This window comes from Panulirus ornatus, chromosome 47, assembly GCF_036320965.1.
Source record: "Panulirus ornatus isolate Po-2019 chromosome 47, ASM3632096v1, whole genome shotgun sequence".
In the NCBI taxonomy this organism is placed as follows: domain Eukaryota; kingdom Metazoa; phylum Arthropoda; class Malacostraca; order Decapoda; family Palinuridae; genus Panulirus; species Panulirus ornatus.
The window spans coordinates 16235075-16261388 of record NC_092270.1 but is presented as its reverse complement, the minus strand read 5'-3'; the positions used below and the strand labels follow the sequence as shown (position 1 = coordinate 16261388).

Genomic DNA, 26314 nt, shown 5'->3' with positions numbered 1-26314 from the left:
GTAGGAAGAGAGGAAAGTGATTGGTTCTCAGTGAATGTAGGTTTGCGGCAGGGGTGTGTGATGTCTCCAAGGTTGTTTAATTTGTTTATGGATGGGGTTGTTAGGGAGGTAAATGCAAGAGTCCTGGAAAGAGGGGCAAGTATGAAGTCTGTTGGGGATGAGAGAGCTTGGGAAGTGAGTCAGTTGTTGTTCGCTGATGATACAGCGCTGGTGGCTGATTCATGTGAGAAACTGCAGAAGCTGGTGACTGAGTTTGGTAAAGTGTGTGGAAGAAGAAAGTTAAGAGTAAATGTGAATAAGAGCAAGGTTATTAGGTGCAGTAGGGTTGAGGGTCAAGTCAATTGGGAGGTGAGTTTGAATGGAGAGAAACTGGAGGAAGTGAGGTGTTTTAGATATCTGGGAGTGGATCTGTCAGCGGATGGAACCATGGAAGCGGAAGTGGATCATAGGGTGGGGGAGGGGGCGAAAATTTTGGGAGCCTTGAAAAATGTGTGGAAGTCGAGAACAGTATCTCGGAAAGCAAAAATGGGTATGTTTGAAGGAATAGTGGTTCCAACAATGTTGTATGGTTGCGAGGCGTGGGCTATGGATAGAGTTGTGCGCAGGAGGATGGATGTGCTGGAAATGAGATGTTTGAGGACAATGTGTGGTGTGAGGTGGTTTGATCGAGTAAGTAACGTAAGGGTAAGAGAGATGTGTGGAAATAAAAAGAGCGTGGTTGAGAGAGCAGAAGAGGGTGTTTTGAAATGGTTTGGTCACATGGAGAGAATGAGTGAGGAAAGATTGACCAAGAGGATATATGTGTCGGAGGTGGAGGGAACGAGGAGAAGAGGGAGACCAAATTGGAGGTGGAAAGATGGAGTGAAAAAGATTTTGTGTGATCGGGGCCTGAACATGCAGGAGGGTGTGGGGAGGGCAAGGAATAGAGTGAATTGGAGCGATGTGGTATACAGGGGTTGACGTGCTGTCAGTGGAGTGAATCAGGGCATGTGAGGCGTCTGGGGTGGACCATGGAAGGGTGTGTGGGTGTGTATGTTTGCGTGTGTGGACGTGTGTATGTACATGTGTATGGGGGGGGGGTTGGGCCATTTCTTTCGTCTGTTTCCTTGCGCTACCTCGCAAACGCGGGAGACAGCGACAAAGTATAAAAAAAAAAAAAAAAAAAAAAAAATATATATATATATATATATACACACGACTGAAACCAGCCCCCACCCCCAACCCCAGGGGTTTACATCAACGACTAGTTGGATCTGAAACAATTACTTCGACCCCCTTTGGTCATCTCGACAGATGGAGGACTCAAGACAACGGTTAATACCCATATCCCCTCCACGGTGGGCGACGTGAGATGTTCTCTCTCTCTCTCTCTCTCTCTCTCTCTCTCTCTCTCTCTCTCTCTCTCTCTCTCCCCTCACATCTCCTCATAAATGTGAGGGGAGGTATACATCAGACGTGAAGGTGAGGGAGGAAGGGGCATTGGTGTGAGTGTGATCAAGACAAGGAATATTTACAACGTGGGCGGGGAATTTCAATGATACAATGGCTGACCCCCATACGAACACACGTATGCTATTTACTCCCCAAATTACATTCAAAATGACCAATACATCACCATGATACAAAAAGGGAATTCGATCTCTTTACATAAGGGAATTCGATCTCCTTCAACTACAATTCCTCGACATCTTCCACCCAAGGTGATCGAATGTCATCAACACCATATGGAAGAGGGGTTAGATGGAGAGGGTTGGATCCCCCCCCCCCCCCCCAACACACACACCATTATAAAGGATCGGAAGATACGAGGCGCGCGCGTGTGTGTGTGTGTGTGTGTGTGGCTGTTGAGTTGAAGGGTCATTTGTGGATGGGTCGGGCCTCCCATCAGGGCGTGTCTGGCGGCGGCGGAGGGGGCGGGGGGCTGGTGTTGATGGGATCTCCATGGGATGGTCCAGTTTCGGGGCCCCTTAAGATGATAATGGTCCGAGGTCCCTTATAGGGCCCGGTCCCCAGGGTGGGTGGGGCGGCTCTGAGAGAGAGAGAGAGAGAGAGAGAGAGAGAGAGAGAGAGAGAGAGAGAGAGAGAGAGAGAGAGAGAGAGAGAGAGAGAGAGAGAGAGAGAGAGAGAGGTTGGGGCCCTATTTGCAGCTCTGATGGTATAGTCGTTTGATATGACCTAAGGGTCGCACGGTCATGCTAGAGTCGTACCGTCGTGTTCAAGGGGTCGTACCGTCGTGTTCAAGGGGTCGTACCGTCGTGTTCAAGGGGTCGTACCGTCGTGCTCAAGGGGTCGTATCGTCTAGGCTCGGGGCGCGTTATCAGCCGCTGGGAAGAGACGTGGCTAACGCCCTCTCTTATGACCGTGACGGAAGATGATATGGGATGTGTGAGGTGATAGTGTGTGGCTCTGGCCTGTCTTACCCTGGTCTTGCTTAGTTTGAGAAATTATATATATATATATATATATATATATATATATATATATATATATATATAATATATATATATATATATATATATATATTTGCTTTGTCGCTGTCTCCCGCGTTTGCGAGGTAGCGCAAGGAAACAGACGAAAGAAATGGCCCAACCCACCCCCATACACATGCCTTGATTCAATCCACTGACAGCACGTCAACCCCGGTATACCACATCGCTCCAATTCACTCTATTCCTTGCCCTCCTTTCACCCTCCTGCATGTTCAGGCCCCGATCACACAAAATCTTTTTCACTCCATCTTTCCACCTCCAATTTGGTCTCCCTCTTCTCCTCGTTCCCTCCACCTCCGACACATATATCCTCTTGGTCAATCTTTCCTCACTCATTCTCTCCATGTGACCAAACCATTTCAAAACACCCTCTTCTGCTCTCTCAACCACGCTCTTTTTATTTCCACACATCTCTCTTACCCTTACGTTACTTACTCGATCAAACCACCTCACACCACTCATTGTCCTCAAACATCTCATTTCCAGCACATCCATCCTCCTGCGCACAACTCTATCCATAGCCCACGCCTCGCAACCATACAACATTGTTGGAACCACTATTCCTTCAAACATACTCATTTTTGCTTTCCGAGATAATGTTCTCGACTTCCACACATCCTTCAAGGCTCCCAGAATTTTCGCCCCCTCCCCCACCCTATGATCCACTTCCGCTTCCATGGTTCCATCCGCTGCCAGATCCACTCCCAGATATCTAAAACACTTCACTTCCTCCAGTTTTTCTCCATTCAAACTCACCTCCCAATTGACTTGACCCTCAACCCTACTGTACCTAATAACCTTGCTCTTATTCACATTTACTCTTAACTTTCTTCTTTCACACACTTTACCAAACTCAGTCACCAGCTTCTGCAGTTTCTCACATGAATCAGCCACCAGCGCTGTATCATCAGCGAACAACAACTGACTCACTTCCCAAGCCCTCTCATCCCCAACAGACTTCATACTTGCCCCTCTTTCCAAAACTCTTGCATTCACCTCCCTAACAACCCCATCCATAAACAAATTAAACGAGCATGGAGACATCACACACCCCTGCCGCAAACCTACATTCGCTGAGAACCAATCACTTTCCTCTCTTCCTACACGTACACATGCCTTACATCCTCGATAAAAACTTTTCACTACTTCTAACAGCTTGCCTCCCACACCATATATTCTTAATACCTTTCCCAGAGCATCTCCATCAACTCTATCATATGCCTTCTCCAGATCCATCAATGCTACATACAAATCCATTTGCTTTTCTAAGTATTTCTCACATACATTCTTCAAAGCAAACACCTGATCCACACATCCTCTACCACTTCTGAAACCACACTGCTCTTCCCCAATCTGATGCTCTGTACATGCCTTCACCCTCTCAATCAATACCCTCCCATATAATTTACCAGGAATACTCAACAAACTTATACCTCTGTAATTTGAGCACTCACTCTTATCCCCTTTGCCTTTGTATATATATATATATATATATATATATATATATATATATATATATATATATATATATATATATATATATATATATATATATATATATATATTGGTCGAGGTGGTGTGCAAAGTGAGAGGGTTAGGGAAAATGATTTGGTAAACAGAGAAGAGGTAGTAAAAGCTTTGCGGAAGATGAAAGCCGGCAAGGCAGCAGGTTTGGATGGTATTGCAGTGGAATTTATTAAGAAAGGGGGTGACTGTATTGTTGACTGGTTGGTAAGGTTATTTAATGTATGTATGACTCATGGTGAGGTGCCTGAGGATTGGCGGAATGCGTGCATAGTGCCATTGTACAAAGGCAAAGGGGATAAGAGTGAGTGCTCAAATTACAGAGGTATAAGTTTGTTGAGTATTCCTGGTAAATTATATGGGAGGGTATTGATTGAGAGGGTGAAGGCATGTACAGAGCATCAGATTGGGGAAGAGCAGTGCGGTTTCAGAAGTGGTAGAGGATGTGTGGATCAGGTGTTTGCTTTGAAGAATGTATGTGAGAAATACTTAGAAAAGCAAATGGATTTGTATGTAGCATTTATGGATCTGGAGAAGGCATATGATAGAGTTGATAGAGATGCTCTGTGGAAGGTATTAAGAATATATGGTGTGGGAGGCAAGTTGTTAGAAGCAGTGAAAAGTTTTTATCGAGGATGTAAGGCATGTGTACGTGTAGGAAGAGAGGAAAGTGATTGGTTCTCAGTGAATGTAGGTTTGCGGCAGGGGTGTGTGATGTCTCCATGGTTGTTTAATTTGTTTATGGATGGGGTTGTAAAGGAGGTAAATGCAAGAGTCCTGGAAAGAGGGGCAAGTATGAAGTCTGTTGGGGATGAGAGAGCTTGGGAAGTGAGTCAATTGTTGTTCGCTGATGATACAGCGCTGGTGGCTGATTCATGTGAGAAACTGCAGAAGCTGGTGACTGAGTTTGGTAAAGTGTGTGGAAGAAGAAAGTTGAGAGTAAATGTGAATAAGAGCAAGGTTATTAGGTACAGTAGGGGTGAGGGTCAAGTCAATTGGGAGGTGAGTTTGAATGGAGAAAAACTGGAGGAAGTGAAGTGTTTTAGATATCTGGGAGTGGATCTGTCAGCGGATGGAACCATGGAAGCGGAAGTGGATCATAGGGTGGGGGAGGGGGCGAAAATTTTGGGAGCCTTGAAAAATGTGTAGAAGTCGAGAACATTATCTCGGAAAGCAAAAATGGGTATGTTTGAGGGAATAGTGGTTCCAACAATGCTGTATGGTTGCGAGGCGTGGGCTATGGATAGAGATGTGCGCAGGAGGATGGATGTGCTGGAAATGAGATGTTTGAGGACAATGTGTGGTGTGAGGTGGTTTGATCGAGTAAGTAACGTAAGGGTAAGAGAGATGTGTGGAAATAAAAAGAGCGTGGTTGAGAGAGCAGAAGAGGGTGTTTTGAAATGGTTTGGGCACATGGAGAGAATGAGTGAGGAGAGATTGACCAAGAGGATATATGTGTCGGAGGTGGAGGGAACGAGGAGAAGAGGGAGACCAAATTGGAGGTGGAAAGATGGAGTGAAAAAGATTTTGTGTGATCGGGGCCTGAACATGCAGGAGGGTGAAAGGAGGGCAAGAAATAGAGTGAATTGGAGTCATGTGGTATACAGGGGTTGACGTGCTGTCAGTGGATTGAAGCAAGGCATGTGAAGCGTCTGGGGTAAACCATGGAAAGCTGTGTAGGTATGTATATTTGCGTGTGTGGACGTGTGTATGTACATGTGTATGGGGGGGGGGGGTTGGGCCATTTCTTTCGTCTGTTTCCTTGCGCTACCTCGCAAACGCGGGAGACAGCGACAAAGTATAAAAAAAAAAAAAAAAAAAAATATATATATATATATATATATATATATATATATATATATATATATATATATATATATATATATATATATATATATATATATATATATATATATATATATATATATCTTTTTTATATTATATTTTGCTTTGTCGCTGTCTCCCGCGTTTGCGAGGTAACGCAAGGAAACAGACGAAAGAAATGGCCCAACCCACCCACATACATATGTATATACACACACGTCCACACACGCAAATATACATACCTATACATCTCAATGTACACATATATATACACGCACAGACACATACATATATACCCATGCACACAATTCACACTGTCTGCCTTTATTCATTTTCATCGCCACCTCGCCACACATGGAATACCATCCCCCTCCCCCCTTATGTGTGCGGGGTAGCGCTAGGAAAAGACAACAAAGGCCTCATTCGTTCACAATCAGTCTCTAGCTGTCATGCAATAATGCCCGAAACCACAGCTCCCTTTCCACATCCAGGCCCCACACAGCTTTCCATGGTTTACCCCAGACGCTTCACATGCCCTGATTCAATCCACTGACAACACGTCAACCCCGGTATGCCACATCTATCCAATTCACTCTATTCCTTGCCCGCCTTTCACCCTCCTGCATGTTCAGGCCCCGATCACTCAAAATCTTTTTCACTCCATCTTTCCACCTCCAATTTGGTCTCCCACTTCTCCTCGTTCCCTCCACCTCCGACACATATATCCTCTTGGTCAATCTTTCCTCATTCATTCTCTCCATGTGCCCAAACCATTTCAAAACACCCTCTTCTGCTCTCTCAACCACGCTCTTTTTATTTCCACACATCTCTCTTACCCTTACGTTACTTACTCGATCAAACCACCTCACACCACACGTTGTCCTCAAACATCTCATTTCCAACACATCCACCCTCCTGCGCACAACTCTATCCATAGCCCACGCCTCGCAACCATACAACATTGTTGGAACCACTATTCCTTCAAACATACCCATTTTTGCTTTCCGAGATAATGTTCTCGACTTCCACACATTCTTCAAGGCTCCCAGGATTTTCGCCCCCTCCCCCACCCTATGATTCACTTCCGCTTCCATGGTTCCATCCGCTGCCAGATCCACTCCCAGATATCTAAAACACTTCACTTCCTCCAGTTTTTCTCCATTTAAACTTACCTCCCAATTGACTTGACCCTCAACCCTACTGTACCTAATAACCTTGCACTTATTCACATTTACTCTTAACTTTCTTCTTTCACACACTTTACCAGATATGTATGCCAGATATATATATATATATATATATATATATATATATATATATATATATATATATATATATATATATATATATATATATATATATATATATATATATATATATATGTACATATATATATATATATATATATATATATATATATATATATATATATATATATATATATATATATATATATATATATATATATATATATATATATATATATATATATATATATATATATATCTGGAAAAAGGTGAGAACAAAGGAGGTAAGGGGAGTGGGGAGGAATGGGATGTATTTAGGGAAGCAGTGATGGCTTGCGCAAAAGATGCTTGTGGCATGAGAAGCGTGGGAGGTGGGTTGATTAGAAAGGGTAGTGAATGGTGGGATGAAGAAGTAAAATTATTAGTGAAAGAGAAGAGAGAGGCATTTGGACGATTTTTGTAGGGAAAAAAATGCAAGTGACAGGAAGAGGTATAAAAGAAAGAGACAGGAGGTCAAGAGAAAGGTGCAAGAGGTGGAAAAGAGGGCAAATGAGAGTTGTGGTGAGAGGGTATCATTAGATTTTAGGGAGAATAAAAAGATGTTCTGGAAGGAGGTAAATAAAGTGCGTAAGACAAGGGAGCGAGGTGATAACAAGTAGTGGTGATATGAGGAGATGGAGTGAGTATTTTGAAGGTTTGTTGAATGTGTTTGATGATAGAGTGGCAGATATAGGGTGTTTTGGTCGAGGTGGTGTAATTTGAGAGGGTTAGGGGAAAATGATTTGATAAACAGAGAAGAGGTAGTAAAAGCTTTGCGGAAGATGAAAGCCGGCAAGGCAGCAGGTTTGGATGGTATTGCAGTGGAATCTATTAAAAGAGGGGGTGACTGTATTGTTGACTGGTTGGTAAGGTTATTCAATGTATGTATGATTCATTTTGAGGTGCCTGAGGATTGGCGGAATGCGTGCGTAATGCCATTGTACAAAGGCAAATAGGATAAGAGTGAGTGCTCCAGTTACAGAGGTATAAGTCTGTTGAGTATTCCTGGTAAAATATATGGGAGGGTATTGATTGAGAGGGTGAAGGCATGTACAGAGTATCAGATTGGGGAAGAGCAGTGTGGTTTCACAAGTGGTAGAGGATGTGTGGATCAAGTGTTTGCTTTGAAGAATGTATGTGAGAAATACTTAGAAAAGCAAATGGATTTGTATGTAGCATTTATGGATCTGGAGAAGGCATATGATAGAGTTAATAGAGATGCTCTGTGGAAGGTACTAAGAATATATGGTGTGGAAGGCAAGTTGTTAGAAGCAGTGAAAAGTTTTCATCGAGGATGTAAGGCATGTGTACGTGAAGGAAGAGAGGAAAGTGATTGGTTCTCAGTGAATGTAGGTTTGCGGCAGGGGTGTGTGATGTCTCCATGGTTGTTTAATTTGTTTATGGATGGGGTTGTTAGGGAGGTGAATGCAAGAGTTTTGGAAAGAGGGGCAAATATGAAGTCTGTTGTGGATGAGAGAGCTTGGGAAGTGAGTCAGTTGTTGTTCGCTGATGATAAAGCGCTGGTGGCTGATTCATGTGAGAAACTGCAGAAGCTGGTGACTGAGTTTGGTAAAGTTTGTGAAAGAAGAAAAATAAGAGTAAATGTGAATAAGAGCAAGGTTATTAGGTACAGTAGGGTTGAGGGTCAAGTCAATAGGGAGGTAAGTTTGAATGGAGAAAGACTGGAGGAAGTAAAGTGTTTTAGATATCTGGGAGTGGATCTGGCAGCGGATGGAACCATGGAAGCGGAAGTGGATCATAGGGTGGGGGAGGGGGCGAAAATCCTGGGAGCCTTGAAGAATGTGTGGAAGTCGAGAACATTATCTCGGAAAGCAAAAATGGGTATGTTTTAAGGAATAGTGGTTCCAACAATGTTGTATGGTTGCGAGGCGTGGGCTATGGATAGAGTTGTGCGCAGGAGGGTGGATGTGCTAGAAATGAGATGTTTGAGGACAATATGTGGTGTGAGGTGGTTTGATCGAGTAAGTAATGTAAGCGTAAGAGATATGTGTGGAAATAAAAAGAGCGTGGTTGAGAGAGCAGAAGAGGGTGTTTTGAATTGGTTTGGGCACATGGAGAGAATGAGTGAGGAAAGATTGACCAAGAGGATATATGTGTCGGAGGTGGAGGGAACGAGGAGAAGTGGGAGACCAAATTGGAGGTGGAAAGATGGAGTGAAAAAGATTTTGTGTGATCGGGGCCTGAACATGCAGGAGGGTGAAAGGCGGGCAAGGAATAGAGTGAATTGGATCGATGTGGTATACCGGGGTTGACGTGCTGTCAGTGGATTGAATCAGGGCATGTGAAGCGTCTGGGGTAAACCATGGAAGTTGTGTGGGGCCTGGATGTGGAAAGGGAGCTGTAGTTTCGGGCATTATTGCATGACAGCTAGAGACTGAGTGTGAACGAATGGGGCCTTTGTTGTCTTTTCCTAGCGCTACCTCGCACACATGAGGGGGGAGGGGGATGGTATTCCATGTGTGGCGAGGTGGCGATGGGAATGAATAAAGGCAGACAGTGTGAATTGTGTGCATGGGTATATATGTATGTGTCTGTGTGTGTATATATATGTGTACATTGAGATGTATAGGTATATATATTTGCGTGTGTGGACGTGTATGTATATACATGTGTATGGGGGTGGGTTGGGCCATTTCTTTCGTCTGTTTCTTTGCGCTACCTCGCAAACGCGGGAGACAGCGACAAAGCAAAATGAATATAAATAAATATATATATATATTTTTTTTTGCTTTGTCGCTGTCTCCCTCGTTTGCGAGGTAGCGCAAGGTAACAGACGAAAGAAATGGCCCAACCCACCTCCATACACATGTATATACATACACGTCCACACACGCAAATATACATACCTACACAGCTTTCCATGGTTTACCCCAGACGCTTCACATGCCCTGATTCAATCCACTGACAGCACGTCAACCCCGGTATACCACATCGATCCAATTCACTCTATTCCTTGCCCGCCTTTCGCCCTCCTGCATGTTCAGGCCCCGATCACTCAAAATCTTTTTCACTCCATCCTTCCACTTCCAATTTGGTCTCCCACTTCTCCTCGTTCCCGCCACCTCTGACACATATATCCTCTTTGTCAATCTTTCCTCACTCATTCTCTACATGGGATCAAACAATTTCAATACACCTTCTTCTGCTCTCTCAACCATACTCTTTTTATTACCACACATCTCTCTTACCCTTTCATGACTTACTACTTACCTCACACCACATATTGTCCTCAAACATCTCATTTCTAACACATCCACCCTCCTCCGAACAACCTAAACCATAGCCCACGCCTCGGAAACATATAACATTGTTGGAACCACTATTCCTTCAAACATACCCATTTTTGCTTTCCGAGATAACGTTCTCGCCTTCCACACATTCTTCAACGTTCCCAGAACCTTCGCCCCCTCTCCCAACCTGTGACTCACTTCCGCTTCCTTGGTTCCATCCGCTGCCAAATCCACTCCCAGATATCTAAAGCACTTCACTTCCTTAAGTTTTCTCCATTCAAATTTACCTCCCAATTGACTTGTCCCTCAACCCTACTGTACCTAATAACCTTGCTCTTATTCAATTTTACTCTTAGCTTTCTTCTTTCACACACTTTACCAGTTACCAGCTTCTGCAGTTTCTCACCTGGATCAGCCACCAGAGCTGTATCATTAGTGAACAACAACTGACTCACTTTCCAAGCTCACTCATCCACAGCAGACTGCATACTTGCCCCTCTCTCTAAAACCCTTGCATTTACCTTCCTGACAACTCCATCCATAAACAAATAAACAACCATGGAGACATCACGCATCCCAGCCACAAACCGACATTCATTGGGAACCATTCACTTTCCTCTCTTCCTACTCGTACACATGCCTTACATCCTCGATAAAAACTTTTCATTGCTTCTTGCAACTTGCCTCCCACATCATATATTCTTAATACCTTCCACAGAGCATCTCCATCAACTCTATCATATGCCTTCTCCAGATCCATAAATGCTGCTTACAAATCCATTTGCTTTTCTAAGTATTTCTCACATACTATCTTCAAAGCAAACACCTGAGCTAAATATCCTCTATCACTTCTAAAACCACACTGCTCTTCCCCATTCTGATACTCTGTACATGCCTTCACCCTCTCAATCAATACCCTCCCATATAATTTCCCAGGAATACTCAACAAACTTATACCTCTGTAATTTGAACACTCACCTTTATCCCCTTTGCCTTTGTACAATGGTACTATGCAACCAATCCACCAATCTTCAGACACTTCACCATGAGCCATATATACATTGAATATCCTCAACAATCTGTCAACAACACAGTTACCCCTTTTTCTGATAACTTCCAGTGCAATACCATCCAAACCCACCGCTTGCCGGCTTTCATCTTCCGCAAAGCTTTCACTACATCTTCTCTGTTTACCAAATCATTCTCCCTGAGCCTCTCACTTCGCACAACACCTCGACCAAAACACCCTGTATCTTCCACTCTGTCATCTAACACATTCAACAAACCTTTAGAATACTCACTCCATCTCCTTCTCACGTCACCATTACTTGTTATTACCTCCCTATTAGCCCCCTTCACCGATGTTCCCATTTGTTCTCTTGTCTTACGCTCTTTATTTACTCCCTTCCGAAGCATTTTTTTATTTGCCATAAAATTTAATGATATTCTCTCACACCAACTCTCATTTGCCCTCTTTTTCACATCTTGCACCTTTCTCTTGACCTCCTGCCTCTATCTTTTATACATCTCCCTGTCATTTACATTATTTCCCTGCAAAACTCGTCCAAATGCCTCTCTCTTCTCTTTCACTAATAATCTTACTTCTTCATCTCACCACTCACTACCCTTTCTAATCTGCCCACCTTCCACGCTTCTCATGCCACAATCATCTTTTGCGCAAGGCATCACTGCTTCCCTAAATACATCCCATTCCTCCCTCACTCCCCATACGTCCTTTGTTCTCACCTTTCTCCATTCTGCACCTTTCAGTACATTAACATCGAAAAGTCTCTTTCACGCGCCTATCAATTAACACGTAATCCAATAACGCTCTCTAGCCATCTCTCCTACTTACATACGTATACTTATGTATCTCTCTTTTTAAATAAGGTATTCCCAATCACCAGTCCTTTTTCAGCACACAAATCTACAACCTCTTCACCATTTCCATTTACAACAATGAACACCTCATGTACACCAATTATTCCCTCAACTGCCACATTACTCACCTTTGCATTCAAATCACCCATCACAACAATCTGGTCTCGTGCATCAAAACTACTAACACACTCACTCACCTGCTCTCAAAACACTTGCCTCTCATGATCTTTCTTCTCATACCCAGGTGCATAGGCACCAAATATCACTCATCTCTCCCCAGCCACTTTCAGTTTTGCCCATATCAATCTAGAGTTTACTTTCTTACACTCTATCACATACTCCCACAACTCCTTCTTTTAGGAGTAGTGCTACTCCTTCCTTTGTTCTTGTCCTTTCACTAACCACTGACTTTACTCCCAAAACATTCCTAAACCACTCTTCCCTTTTATCCCCCTCATGTTAAGACTACCCCCTGATCCCCCTCATGATAAGACTTCCTCCTGATCCCCCTCATGCTAACACTACACCCTGATCCCCCTCATCTTTAGACTGCCTCCTGATCCCCCTCATGTTAAGACTGCCTCCTGATCCCGCTCATGTTAAGACTACCTCCTGATCCCCCTCATCTTTAGACTGCCTCCTGATCCCCCTCATGCTAACACTACACCCTGATCCCCCTCATGTTAAGACTGCCTCCTGATCCCGCTCATGTTAAGACTACCTCCTGATCCCCCTCATCTTTAGACTGCCTCCTGATCCCCCTCATGCTAACACTACACCCTGATCCCCCTCTTGTTAAGACTGCCCCCTGATCCCCTCATGTTAAGACTACCCCCTGATCCCCCTCATGTTAAGACTACCTCCTGATCCCCCTCATGTTAAGACTACCCCCTGATCCCCCTCATGTTAAGACTACCCCCTGATCCCCCTCATGTTAAGACTACCCCCTGATCCCCCTCATGTTAAGACTACCCCCTGATCCCCCTCATGTTAAGACTACCCCCTGATCCCCCTCATGTTAAGACTACCCCCTGATCCCCCTCATGTTAAGACTACCCCCTGATCCCCCTCATGTTAAGACTACCCCCTGATCCCCCTCATGTTAAGACTACCCCCTGATCCCCCTCATGTTAAGACTTCCCCCTGATCCCCCTCATGTTAAGACTACCCTCTGATCCCCTCATGTTAAGACTGCCCCCTGATCCCCTCATGTTAAGACTGCCCCCTGATCCCCCTCATGTTAAGACTGCCCCCTGATCCCCCTCATGTTAAGACTACCTCCTGATCCCCGTTATATTATGGAGTTCGGGGTTAACGATAGTAAGGGGAACTGGGAGTCCAATGTGGTCTGGACTGGCGAGTCATGTAGAGTCATGATTGAGCTTCGACCAGCTGGACTCCTTGCCAGAGTTCATTGTATGAAGTGATTGGTTTTGTGTTTGTGAAGTGTATAAAGTGGTCAGAATCTTATCATTATTGTATAGAAGGAATACGAAACAACTGATCAAACACAGTCATATATTTTCTGTACATAGCACCACATGATCTTATATATAATCAGTCAATATAAGAATTGTTACAAACGATGTGTTAAATTATACAAGTTTATTATAAAATACATTTAAACAACTCTGATCAACCATAGTCATATATTTTCTGTACATAGCACCACATGATCTTATATATAATCAGTCAATATAAGAATTGTTACAAACGATGTGTTAAATTATACAAGTTTATTATAAAATAAATGTAAACTGGCATATCACAAGGTTGGTGTTGTTCTGTATGTGGGCGAGGTAGAAAATGACGGTGTGTGTGTGTGTGTGTGTGTGTGTGAGCTAGTCACTTTTGTCAGGGGGGGGGGGGGTGTCACTGTAGACTGAAGGTGAGGTAAGGTGGGTCACATGCTGGGAGAAACAAACCACTCTTAACCATCAATATTTCTCATATCATGAAAAAGTTTCCGTAATTCAGTCATTAACGATATGAGTACAACGTAAATCAGCGTCTTGTGGTCTGCCATGCCTGCAGATATGATAATGACTTATACCAGCTCATCCAGGTAAGGTCACCTTCAATACTGCACCCCAGAGTCAGGGGTTGTGATCACCTTCAACACTGCACCCCAGAGTCAGGGGTTGTGGTCACCTTCAACACTGCACCCCAGAGTCAGGGGTTGTGATCACCTTCAACACTGCACCCCAGAGTCAGGGGTTGTGGTCACCTTCAACACTGCACCCCAGAGTCAGGGGTTGTGGTCACCTTCAACACTGCACCCCAGAGTCAGGGGTTGTGGTCACCTTCACTACTGCACCCCAGAGTCAGGGGTTGTGGTCACCTTCAATACTGCACCCCAGAGTCAGGGGTTGTGATCACCTTCAATACTGCACCCCAGAGTCAGGGGTTGTGCTCACCTTCACTACTGCACCCCAGAGTCAGGGGTTGTGGTCACCTTCAATACTGCACCCCAGAGTCAGGGGTTGTGATCACCTTCAATACTGCACCCCAGAGTCAGGGGTTGTGATCACCTTCAATACTGCACCCCAGAGTCAGGGGTTGTGCTCACCTTCACTACTGCACCCCAGAGTCAGGGGTTGTGGTCACCTTCAATACTGCACCCCAGAGTCAGGGGTTGTGATCACCTTCAATACTGCACCCCAGAGTCAGGGGTTGTGATCACCTTCAATACTGCACCCCAGAGTCAGGGGTTGTGGTCACCTTCAATACTGCACCCCAGAGTCAGGGGTTGTGGTCACCTTCAACACTGCACCCCAGAGTCAGGGGTTGTGGTCACCTTCACTACTGCACCCCAGAGTCAGGGGTTGTGGTCACCTTCACTACTGCACCCCAGAGTCAGGGGTTGTGGTCACCTTCAACACTGCACCCCAGAGTCAGGGGTTGTGGTCACCTTCAACACTGCACCCCAGAGTCAGGGGTTGTGGTCACCTTCACTACTGCACCCCAGAGTCAGGGGTTGTGGTCACCTTCAATACTGCACCCCAGAGTCAGGGGTTGTGATCACCTTCAACACTGCACCCCAGAGTCAGGGGTTGTGGTCACCTTCACTACTGCACCCCAGAGTCAGGGGTTGTGGTCACCTTCAATACTGCACCCCAGAGTCAGGGGTTGTGGTCACCTTCACTACTGCACCCCAGAGTCAGGGGTTGTGGTCACCTTCACTACTGCACCCCAGAGTCAGGGGTTGTGGTCGACATCAGCTGGTCCAGCTTGTTGAACAGATCTGTTTTCATTCAGAGGTTTTCGTGATGCATGATTCCTGGACGTCTGTATGAATCATGAGATTCATCATGGGACGTCTGTATGAATCATGAGATTCATCATGGGACGTCTGTATGAATCATGAGATTCATCATGGGACGTCTGTATGAATCATGAGATTCATCATGGAACGTCTGTATGAATCATGAGATTCATCATGGGACGTCTGTATGAATCATGAGATTCATCATGGGACGTCTGTATGAATCATGAGATTCATCATGGGACGTCTGTATGAATCATGAGATTCATCATGGGACGTCTGTATGAATCATGAGATTCATCATGGGACGTCTGTATGAATCATGAGATTCATCATGGGACGTCTGTATGAATCATGAGATTCATCATGGGACGTCTGTATGAATCATGAGATTCATCATGGGACGTCTGTATGAATCATGAGATTCATCATGGGACGTCTGTATGAATCATGAGATTCATCATGGACGTCTGTATGAATCATGAGATTCATCATGGACGTCTGTATGAATCATGAGATTCATCATGGGACGTCTGTATGAATCATGAGATTCATCATGGACGTCTGTATGAATCATGAGATTCATCATGGGACGTCTGTATGAATCATGAGATTCATCATGGGACGTCTGTATGAATCATGAGATTCATCATGGGACGTCTGTATGAATCATGAGATTCATCATGGGACGTCTGTATGAATCATGAGATTCATCATGGGACGTCTGTATGAATCATGAGATTCATCATGGGACGTCTGTATGAATCATGAGATTCATCATGGGACGTCTGTATGAATCATGAGATTCATCATGGAACGTCTGTATGAATCATGAGATTCATCATGGGACGTCTGTATGAATCATGAGATTCATCATGGGACGTCTGTATGAATCATGAGATTCATCATGGGACGTCTGTATGAATCATGAGATTCATCATGGGACGTCTGTATGAATCATGAGATTCATCATGGGACGTCTGTATGAATCATGAGATTCATCATGGAACGTCTATATGAATCATGAGATTCATCATGGAACGTCTGTATGAATCATGAGATTCATCATGGACGTCTGTATGAATCATGAGATTCATCATGGGACGTCTGTATGAATCATGAGATTCATCATGGGACGTCTGTATGAATCATGAGATTCATCATGGGACGTCTGTATGAATCATGAGATTCATCATGGACGTCTGTATGAATCATGAGATTCATCATGGGACGTCTGTATGAATCATGAGATTCATCATGGGACGTCTGTATGAATCATGAGATTCATCCTGGGACGTCTGTATGAATCATGAGATTCATCCTGGGACGTCTGTATGAATCATGAGATTCATCATGGAACGTCTGTATGAATCATGAGATTCATCATGGGACGTCTGTATGAATCATGAGATTCATCATGGAACGTCTGTATGAATCATGAGATTCATCATGGAACGTCTGTATGAATCATGAGATTCATCATGGAACGTCTGTATGAATCATGAGATTCATCATGGGACGTCTGTATGAATCATGAGATTCATCATGGGACGTCTGTATGAATCATGAGATTCATCCTGGGACGTCTGTATGAATCATGAGATTCATCCTGGGACGTCTGTATGAATCATGAGATTCATCATGGAACGTCTGTATGAATCATGAGATTCATCATGGGACGTCTGTATTGTGCCCCTGCGTCACAGGCCACAAGACTGGTGTCTTCTCCTCTCACTGCAGTTCGCGTTCTGCAAAGCTTTACCAAACGCTCCTCTCCTGCTGTACCAAGTGCTCCCTGACGGCTCATAAAATGCTCCAGCCCTGGATAGTGGCGCTGGGGTCATCTCTCGTGAGGCCTCAGGTTGGAGTCTCGTCTCTGGATCTGGATGGTCGTCTCTTCCGCTGTCGTCCACCTCACCTCCTCCTCCTGCCAGCCTTGTACCGTGCCAGTCCTCGTGTGTTTGCTTCGTTCTATGACAAGTCTGCTCGTGTGTGGGGAGCTGGGCTGGGTGTAGCTGCCCGTGTTCAGGGCGTCCCTCTGGCGTGTCCTGTGACGCATCTTGGTCACCAGGACCGTCAGGTGGACGTGGTGTCTCCTGCTTCCATACAGGTCCTTCCTGGTAGCCTCTCAGGTCGGCCCCTCCTCCACAAGTCTTGCCGTGTGGCACGACTGGGCGGCAGATGCTGCGCTTCACATAGCTCCATCATCCTCTCACAGGTCCGTCTGGCCTCCTTTAGCTCCATAGCCATTGCCGCTCTCGCGCCCTGCGAAAAAAGTCATCGGAATTAGTTCACGTAAACTTGGCTACATGCGAGAGGTAACTAGATAAATAGTATTACTATACTCTTATCAAAACCCGTCTGTAGACTGTCAAGTACCTTATTCTATAGATATGGCGTGACATTTATGTGTATGGTATTATCCAACGTGTTCATTTCTCGTGGATACATCTCTCACCAACTGCACCTCCACACGCCATGAGTCGACGTAAACATTGGTACCTTGATAACTCTGACTTGAAAAAGTTGCCAAAATTTAATGTTATAATTTCCCCTGGCTCTCCTCTGGTGAGGCTTCCATTCCTTTAAGCGAGGAGCGTTTAGGCTGGGAGACCTTTCACCAGTGCGACTATATATGTGAGAAATACTTAGGAAAACAAATGGATTTGTATGTAGCATTTATGGATCTGGAGAAGGCATATGATAGAGTTGATAGAGATACTATGTGGAAGGTATTAAGAATATATGGTGTGGGAGGCAAGTTTTTAGAAGCAGTGAAGTTTTTATCGAGGATGTAAGGCTTGTGTACGTGTAGGAAGAGAGGAAATTGATTGGTTCTAAGTGAATGTTGGTTTGCGGGAGGGGTGCATGATGTCTCCGTGGTTGTTTAATTTGTTTATGGATGGGGTTAATAGGGAGGTGAATGCAAGAGGTTTGGAGAGAGGGGCACGTATGCAGTCTCTTGTGGATGAGAGAGCATGGAAAGTAAGTCAGTTGTTCGCTGATGATACAGTGCTGGTGGCTGATTCAGGTGAGAAATTGCAGAAGCTGGTGACTGACTTTGGTAAAATGTGTGGAAGAAGAAAGTTAAGAGTAAATGTGAATAACAGCAAGGTTATTAGGTACAGTAGGGTTGTGGGACAAGTTAATTAGGAGGTATGTTTGAATGGAGAAAAATTGGAGCAAATGAAGTGTTTTAGATATCTAGGAGTGGATTTGGCAGCGGATGGAACCATGGAAGCGGAAGTGAGTCACAGGGTGGGGGAGGGGCCGAAAGTTCTGGGAGCGTTGAAGAATGTGTGGAAGGTGAGAACGTTATCTAGGAGAGCAAAAATGGGTATGTTTGAAGGAATAGGGGTTCCAACAAAGTTATATGATTGTAAGGCAAGGGCTATAGATAGGGTTGTGCGGAGGAGGGTGGATGTTTTGGAAATGAGATGTTTGAGGACAATATGTGGTGTGAGGTGGTTTGATCGAGTAAGTAATGAAGGGTAAGAGAGATGTGTGGCAATAGAAAGAGTGTGGTTGAGAGAGCAGAAGAGGGTGTATTGAAATGGTTTGGTTACATGGAGAGAATGGGTGAGGAAAGATTGACAAAGAGGATATATGAGCCAGAGGTGGAGGGAACGGGAAGTGGTAGACCAAATTGGAGGTGGAAGGATATAGTGAAAAAGATTTTGAGTGCTCGGGGCCTGAACATGCACGAGGGTGAAAGGCGCGCAAGGAATAGAGTTTATCGAAATGATGTGGTACACCGGGGTCGACGTGCTGTCACTGGATTAAGCCAGGGCATGTGAAGCGTCTGGCTTAAATCATTGAAAGTTCTGTGGCGCCTGGATGTGGAAAAGGGAGCTGTGGTTTCGTGCATTATACATGACAGCTAGAAAGTGAGTGTGAACGAATGTGATCTTTGTTGTCTTTTCCTAGCGCTACCTCGCTCGCACGCGGGGGGGAGGGGGTTGTCATTTCATGTGTGGCGGAATGGCGACAAGAATGGATGAAGGCAGCATGTATGAACATGTACATGTGTTTATATGTATATGTCTGCGTATGTATATATGTATATATCTGTGTATGTATATGTATATGTCTGTATATGTCTGTGTATGCCTTGCAACCTCCAGCATGTTCAGGCCCCGATCACTCAACATCTTTTTCACTCCATCTTTCCACCTCCAATTTGGTCTCCCACTTCTCCTCGTTCCCGCCACCTCTGACACACATATCCTCTTGGTCAATCTTTCTTCACTCATTCTCTCCATGTGACCAAACCATTTCAACACACCCTCTTCTGCTCTCTCAACCACACCCTTTTTATTACCACACATCTCTCTCACCCTTACATTACTTACTCGATCAAACCACCACACACCACTTATTGTCCTCAAACATCTCATTTCCAGCACACCATTCTCCTCCGCACAACTCTCTCTATAGCTCACGCCTCGCAACCATATAGCATTGTTGGAACCACTATTCCTTCAAACATACCCATTTTTGCTTTCCGAGATAATGTTCTCGACTTCCACACATTCTTCAACGCTCCCAGAACTTTCGCCCCCTCCCGCCACCCTATGATTCACTTCCGCTTCCATGGTTCCATCCGCTGCCAAATCCATTCCCAGATATCTAAAACACTTCACTTCCTCAAGTTTTTCTCCATTCAAACTTACCTCCCAATTGACTTTACCTTCCAGTTGACTTGTCCCTCAACCCTACCTTACCTAATAACGTTGCTCTTATTCACATTTACTCTTAACTTTCTTCTTTCACACACCTTACCAAACTCAGTCACCAGCTTCTGCAATTTCTCACCTGAATCAGCCACCAGCACTGTATCATCAGCGAACAACAACTGACTCACTTCCCAAGCTCTCTCATCCACAACAGACTGCATACCTTGCCCCTCTCTCCAAAACCCCTCGCATTCACCTCCCTAACAACCCCATCCATAAAAAAATTAAACTACCATGGAGACATCACACACCCCTGCCGCAAACCTACATTCACTGAGAACCAATCACTTTCCTCTCTTCCTACACGTACACATGCCTTACATCCTCGATAAAAACTTTTCACTGCTTCTAACAACTTGCCTCCCACACCATATATTCTTAATACCTTCCACAGAGCATCTCGATCAACTCTATCATATGCCTTCTCCAGATCCATAAATGCTACATACAAATCCATTTGCTTTTCTAAGTATTTCTCACATGCATTCTTCAAAGCAAACACCTGATCCACACATCCTCTACCACTTCTGAAACCACACTGCTCTTCCCCAATCTGATGCTCTGTACATGCCTTCACCCTTTCAATCAATACCCTCCCATATAATTTACCAGGAATACTCAACAAACTTATACCTCTGTAACTTGAGCACTCTCTCTTATCTCGTTTGCCTTTGTACAATGGCACTATGCACGCATTCCGCCAATCCTCAGGCACCTCACCCTGAATCATACATACATTAAATAACTTTACCAACCAGTCAACAATACAGTCACCCCCTTTTTAAATAAATTCCACTGCAATATCATCCAAACCTGCTGCCTTGCCGGCTTTCATCTTCCGCAAAGCTTTTACTACAGTTGGGGGAATAATTGGTTTACATGGGGTGTTCAGTGTTGTAAATGGAAATGGTGAAGAGCTTGTAGATTTATGTGCTGAAAAAGGACTGGTGATTGGGAATACCTGGTTTAAAAAGCGAGATATACATAAGTATACGTATGTAAGTAGGAGAGATGGCCAGAGAGCGTTATTGGATTACGTGTTAATTGACAGGCGCGCGAAAGAGAGACTTTTGGATGTTAATGTGCTGAGAGGTGCAACCGGAGGGATGTCTGATCATTATCTTGTGGAGGCGAAGGTGAAGATTTGTATGGGTTTTCAGAAAAGAAGAGTGAATCTTGGGGTGAAGAGGGTGGTGAGAGTAAGTGAGCTTGGGAAGGAGACTTGTGTGAGGAAGTACCAGGAGAGACGGAGTAGAGAAAGAAAAAAGGTGAGAACAAAGGAGGTAAGGGGAGTGGGGGAGGAATGGGATGTATTTAGGGAAGCAGTGATGGCTTGCGCAAAAGATGCTAGTGGCATGAGAAGCATGGGAGGTGGGTTGATTAGAAAGGGTAGTGAGTGGTGGGATGAAGAAGTAAGATTATTAGTGAAAGAGAAGAGAGAGGCATTTGGACGATTTTTGCAGAGAAAAAATACAAATGAGTGGGAAGTGTATAAAAGAAAGAGACAGGAGGTCAAGAGAAAGGTGCAAGAGGTGAAAAAGAGGGCAAATGAGAGTTGGGGTGAGAGAGTATCATTTAATTTTAGGGAGAATAAAAAGATGTTTTGGAAGGAGGTAAATAAAGTGCGTAAGACAAGGGAGCAAATGGGAACTTCAGTGAAGGGGACTAACGGAGAGGTGATAACAAGTAGTGGTGATGTGAGAAGGAGATGGAGTGAGTATTTTGAAGGTTTGTTGAATGTGTTTGATGATAGAGTGGCAGATATAGGGTGTTTTGGTGTGCAAAGTGAGAGAGTTAGGGAAAATGATTTAGTAAACAGAGAAGAGGTAGTAAAAGCTTTGTGGAAGATGAGAGCCGGCAAGGCAGCAGGTTTGGATGATACTGCAGTGGAACTTATTAAAAAAGGGGGTGACTGTATTGTTGACTGGTTGGTAAGGTTATTTAATGTATGTATGATGTATGGTGATGTGCCTGAGCATTGGCGGAATGCCTGCATAGTGTCATTGTACAAAGGCAAAGGGGATAAGAGTGAGTGCTCAAATTACAGAGGTATAAGTTTGTTGAGTATTCCTGGTAAATTATGAGAGGGTATTGATTGAGAGGGTGAAGGCATGTACAGAGCATCAGATTGGGGAAGAGCAGTGTGGTTTCAGAAGTGGTAGAGGATGTGTGGATCAGGTGTTTGCTTTGAAGAATGTATGTGAGAAATACTTGGAAAAGCAAATGAATTTGTATGTAGCATTTATGGATCTGGAGAAGGCATATTATAGAGTTGATAGAGATGCTCTCTGGAGGGTATCAAGAATATATGGTGTGGGAGGCAAGTTGTTAGAAGCAGTGAAAAGTTTTTATCGAGGATGTAAGGCATGTGCACGTGTAGGAAGAGAGGAAAGTGATTGGTTCTCAGTGAATGTAGGTTTGCAGCAGGGGTGTGTGATGTCTCCATGGTAGTTTAATTTGTTTATGGATGAGGTTGTTAGGGAGGTGAATGCAAGAGTTTTGGAGAGAGGGGCAAGTATGCAGTCTAATGTGCATGAGAGAGTTTGAGAAGTGAGTCAGTTGTTGTTCGCTGATGATACAGCGCTGGTGGATGAATCGGGTGAGAAACTGCAGAAGCTGGTGACTGAGTTTGGTAAAGTGTGTGAAAGAAGAAAGCTGAGAATAAATGTGAATAAGAGCAATGTTATTAGGTACAGTAGGGTTGAGGGACAAGTCAATTGGGAGGTGCGTTTGAATGGAGAAAAACTGGAGGAAGTGAAGTGTTTTAGATATCTGGGAGTGGATCTGGCAGCGGATGGAACCATGGAAGCGGAAGTGAGTCATAGGGTGGGGGAGGGGGCGAAAGTTCTGGGAGCGTTGAAAAATGTGTGGAAGGCGAGAACGTTATCTCGGAAAGCAAAAATGGGTATGTTTGAAGAAATAGTGGTTCCAACAATGTTGTATGGTTGTGAGGAGTGGGCTATAGATAGAGTTGTGCGGAGGAGAGTGGATGTGCTGGAAATGAGATGTTTGAGGACAATATGTGGTGTGAGGTGGTTTGATCGAGTAAGTAATGAAAGGGTAAGAGTGATGTGTGGTACTAGAAAGAGTGTGGTTGAGAGAGCAGAGGAGGTTGTTTTGAAATGGTTTGCTCACATGGAGAGAATGAGTGAGGAAAGATTGACAAAGAGGATACATGTGTCACAGGTGGAGGAAACGAGGAGAAGTGGGAGACCAAACTGGAGGTGGAAAGATGGAGTGAAAAAGATTTTGAGTGATCGGGGCCTGAATATGCAGGAGGGTGAAAGGCGTTCAAGGAATAGAGTGAATTGGAACTATATAGTATACCGGGGTCGACGTGCTGTCAATGTGAAGCGTCTGGGGTAAACCATGGAAAGTTTTGTGGGGCCTGGATGTGGAAAGGGAGCGGTGGTTTCGATGCCTTTTACATGACAGCTAGAGACTGAGTGTGTGTGTGTGTGTGTGTGTGTGTGTGTGTGTGTGTGTGTGTGTGTGTGTGTGTGTGTGTGTGCGTGTGTGTGTGTGTGTGTGTGATGACGTAGGGGTACGTATTGATCAAATACACAGTAAGTGTTATGATTGGCCCACCTGTCTGGCACGGGCCATGCTTGGCCACGTCTTGCTCCTGGTGTGGTGGCCAACATGATGGTCCTGGCCCACCTGTCTGGCACGGGCCATGCTTGGCCACGTCTTGCTCCTGGTGTGGTGGCCAACATGATGGTCCTGGCCCACCTGTCTGGCACGGGCCATGCTTGGCCACGTCTTGCTCCTGGTGTAGTGGCCAACATGATGATGGTCCTGGCCCACCTGTCTGGCACGGGACATACTGGGCCAAGTCTTGCTCCTGGTGTAGTGGCCAACATGATGGTCCTGGCCCACCTGTCTGGCACGGGCCATGCTTGGCCACGTCTTGCTCCTGGTGTAGTGGCCAACATGATGATGGTCCTGGCCCACCTGTCTGGCACGGGACATACTGGGCCAAGTCTTGCTCCTGGTGTAGTGGCCAACATGATGATGGTCCTGGCCCACTTGTCTGGGACGGGCCATACTAGGCCACGTGCTGCTTCCGGTCTGCTGGCCAACATGACAGTAATGGTGGTCCACCTTTCCGATATGGGATATACTGGGCCACATGCTGCTTGAGGCCTGCTGGCCAAAATGTCTCACCTCTCCGATATGGGCCATACTGGGCCACATGGTGCTTCAGGTTCTGGTGGCCAAGAAGATACAAATAATCAGATTATAGAATCATAAATGACAAAATATAAAAGGATTTTACCCATCATGATTCCCTCAATAATAACACTACATAGTGGTCATGATTCCCTCAATAATAACACTACATAGTGGTCACGATTCCCTCAATAATAACACTACATAGTGGTCATAATTCCCTCAATAATAACACTACATAGTGGTCATAATTCCCTCAATAATTACCCTACGTAGTTGTCATGACATTATCCTACACCGGAACACAACAATCAGTCGTCATGCAGTCATAGTGAACGGTCAAGTGTGTGGCAAAGTTTGGTGTTATGGCGAGTCTCGACAAACAAAACACACTGAGCTACAAACCTACTAATTATAGGTTAATAACTTGATAATGTCGATAGGAAAATACACTGATTGATGACAGTTATGTGTTGATGATATATATATATATATATATATATATATATATATATATATATATATATATATATATATTTTTTTTTTTTTTTTTTCATACGATTCGCCATTTCCCGCGTTTGCGAGGTAGCGTTAAGAACAGAGGACTGGGCCTTAGACGGAAAATCCTCACCTGGCCCCCTTCTCTGTTCCCTCTTTTGGAAAAAAAAAAAAAAAAAAAAAAAAAAAAAACGAGAGGGGAGGATTTCCAGCCACCCGCTCCCTTCCCATTTAGTCGCCGTCTACGACACGCAGGGAATACGTGGGAAGTATTCTTTCTCCCCTATCCCCAGGGATATATATATATATATATATATATATATATATATATATATATATATATATATATATATATATATATATATATATATATATATATATTCACATGAGCCCACGGGGAAATGAAACACGATAAGTTCCTAAGTGCACTTTCGTGTAATAATCACATCATCAGGGGGGATACAAGAAAAGAATGTAAGTCAACATATATACAACGATGAGACGTAGGTAGGACGCCATTTGGTAAACAAGTCTACGACACAACGAGCGCATCATAAACTTATTATGTGGACAAGAAGGTTAAGTGTTTACAAATTTTATCAACAATAAAGTTATCCAATGTGTATAGACCTTCACTAATATCAAGGTTATAATTCTTTGTGTAGTTAATACTATGTGAAGTGTCTGGGGTAAACCATGGAAAGTTCTGTGGGGCCTGGATGTGGAAAGGGAGCTGTGGTTTCGGTGCATTTTTACATGACAGCTAGAGACTGAGTGTGAACGAATGGGGCCTTTGTTGTCATTTCCTAGCGCTACCTCGCACACGTGAGGGGGGAGGGGGTTGTTATTTCATGTGTGGCGAGGTGGCGATGGGAATGAATAAGGGCAGACAGTATGAATTATGTCCATCTGTATATATATATATATATATATATATATATATATATATATATATATATATATATATATATATATATATATATATATATATATATGGCTGATTCATGTGAGAAACTGCAAAAGCTGGTGACTGAGTTTGGTAAAGTGTGTGAAAGAAGAAAGTTAATAGTAAATGTGAATAAGAGCAAGGTTATTAGGTACAGTAGGGTTGAGGGTCAAGTCAATTGGGAGGTAAGTTTGAATGGAGAAAAACTGGAGGAAGTAAAGTGTTTTAGATATCTGGGAGTGGATCTGGCAGCGGATGGAACCATGGAGCGGAAGTGGATCATAGGGTGGGGGAGGGGGCGAAAATTCTGGGAGCCTTGAAGAATGTGTGGAAGTCGAGAACATTATCTCGGAAAGCAAAAATGGGTATGTTTGAAGGAATAGTGGTTCCAACAATGTATGGTTGCGAGGCGTGGGCTATGGATAGAGTTGTGCGCAGGAG

General features: G+C 44.3%; 2 long non-coding RNA genes across 2 annotated transcripts in view; both read right to left on the bottom strand.

Annotated features, from left to right (window-relative positions):
• Window positions 1-13749: 13749 nt before the first annotated feature.
• LOC139763728 (uncharacterized) lies at window positions 13750-15644 on the bottom strand. Its single transcript, XR_011716223.1, has 2 exons — window positions 14559-15644; window positions 13750-14330 (listed from the first exon to the last, which is right to left on the bottom strand). It is a non-coding gene; the product is annotated as an uncharacterized lncRNA (long non-coding RNA).
• A 1390-nt stretch (window positions 15645-17034) lies between these two features.
• The window catches only part of LOC139763727 (uncharacterized), a 22014-nt gene continuing 12734 nt past the window's right edge, over window positions 17035-26314 (bottom strand). Inside the window, exons 2-3 of the long non-coding RNA XR_011716222.1 lie at window positions 23845-24466; window positions 17035-17785 (exon numbers count right to left, since the gene is read on the bottom strand). This is a non-coding gene — a long non-coding RNA (uncharacterized lncRNA). The remainder of the gene's footprint in view (window positions 17786-23844; window positions 24467-26314) is intronic.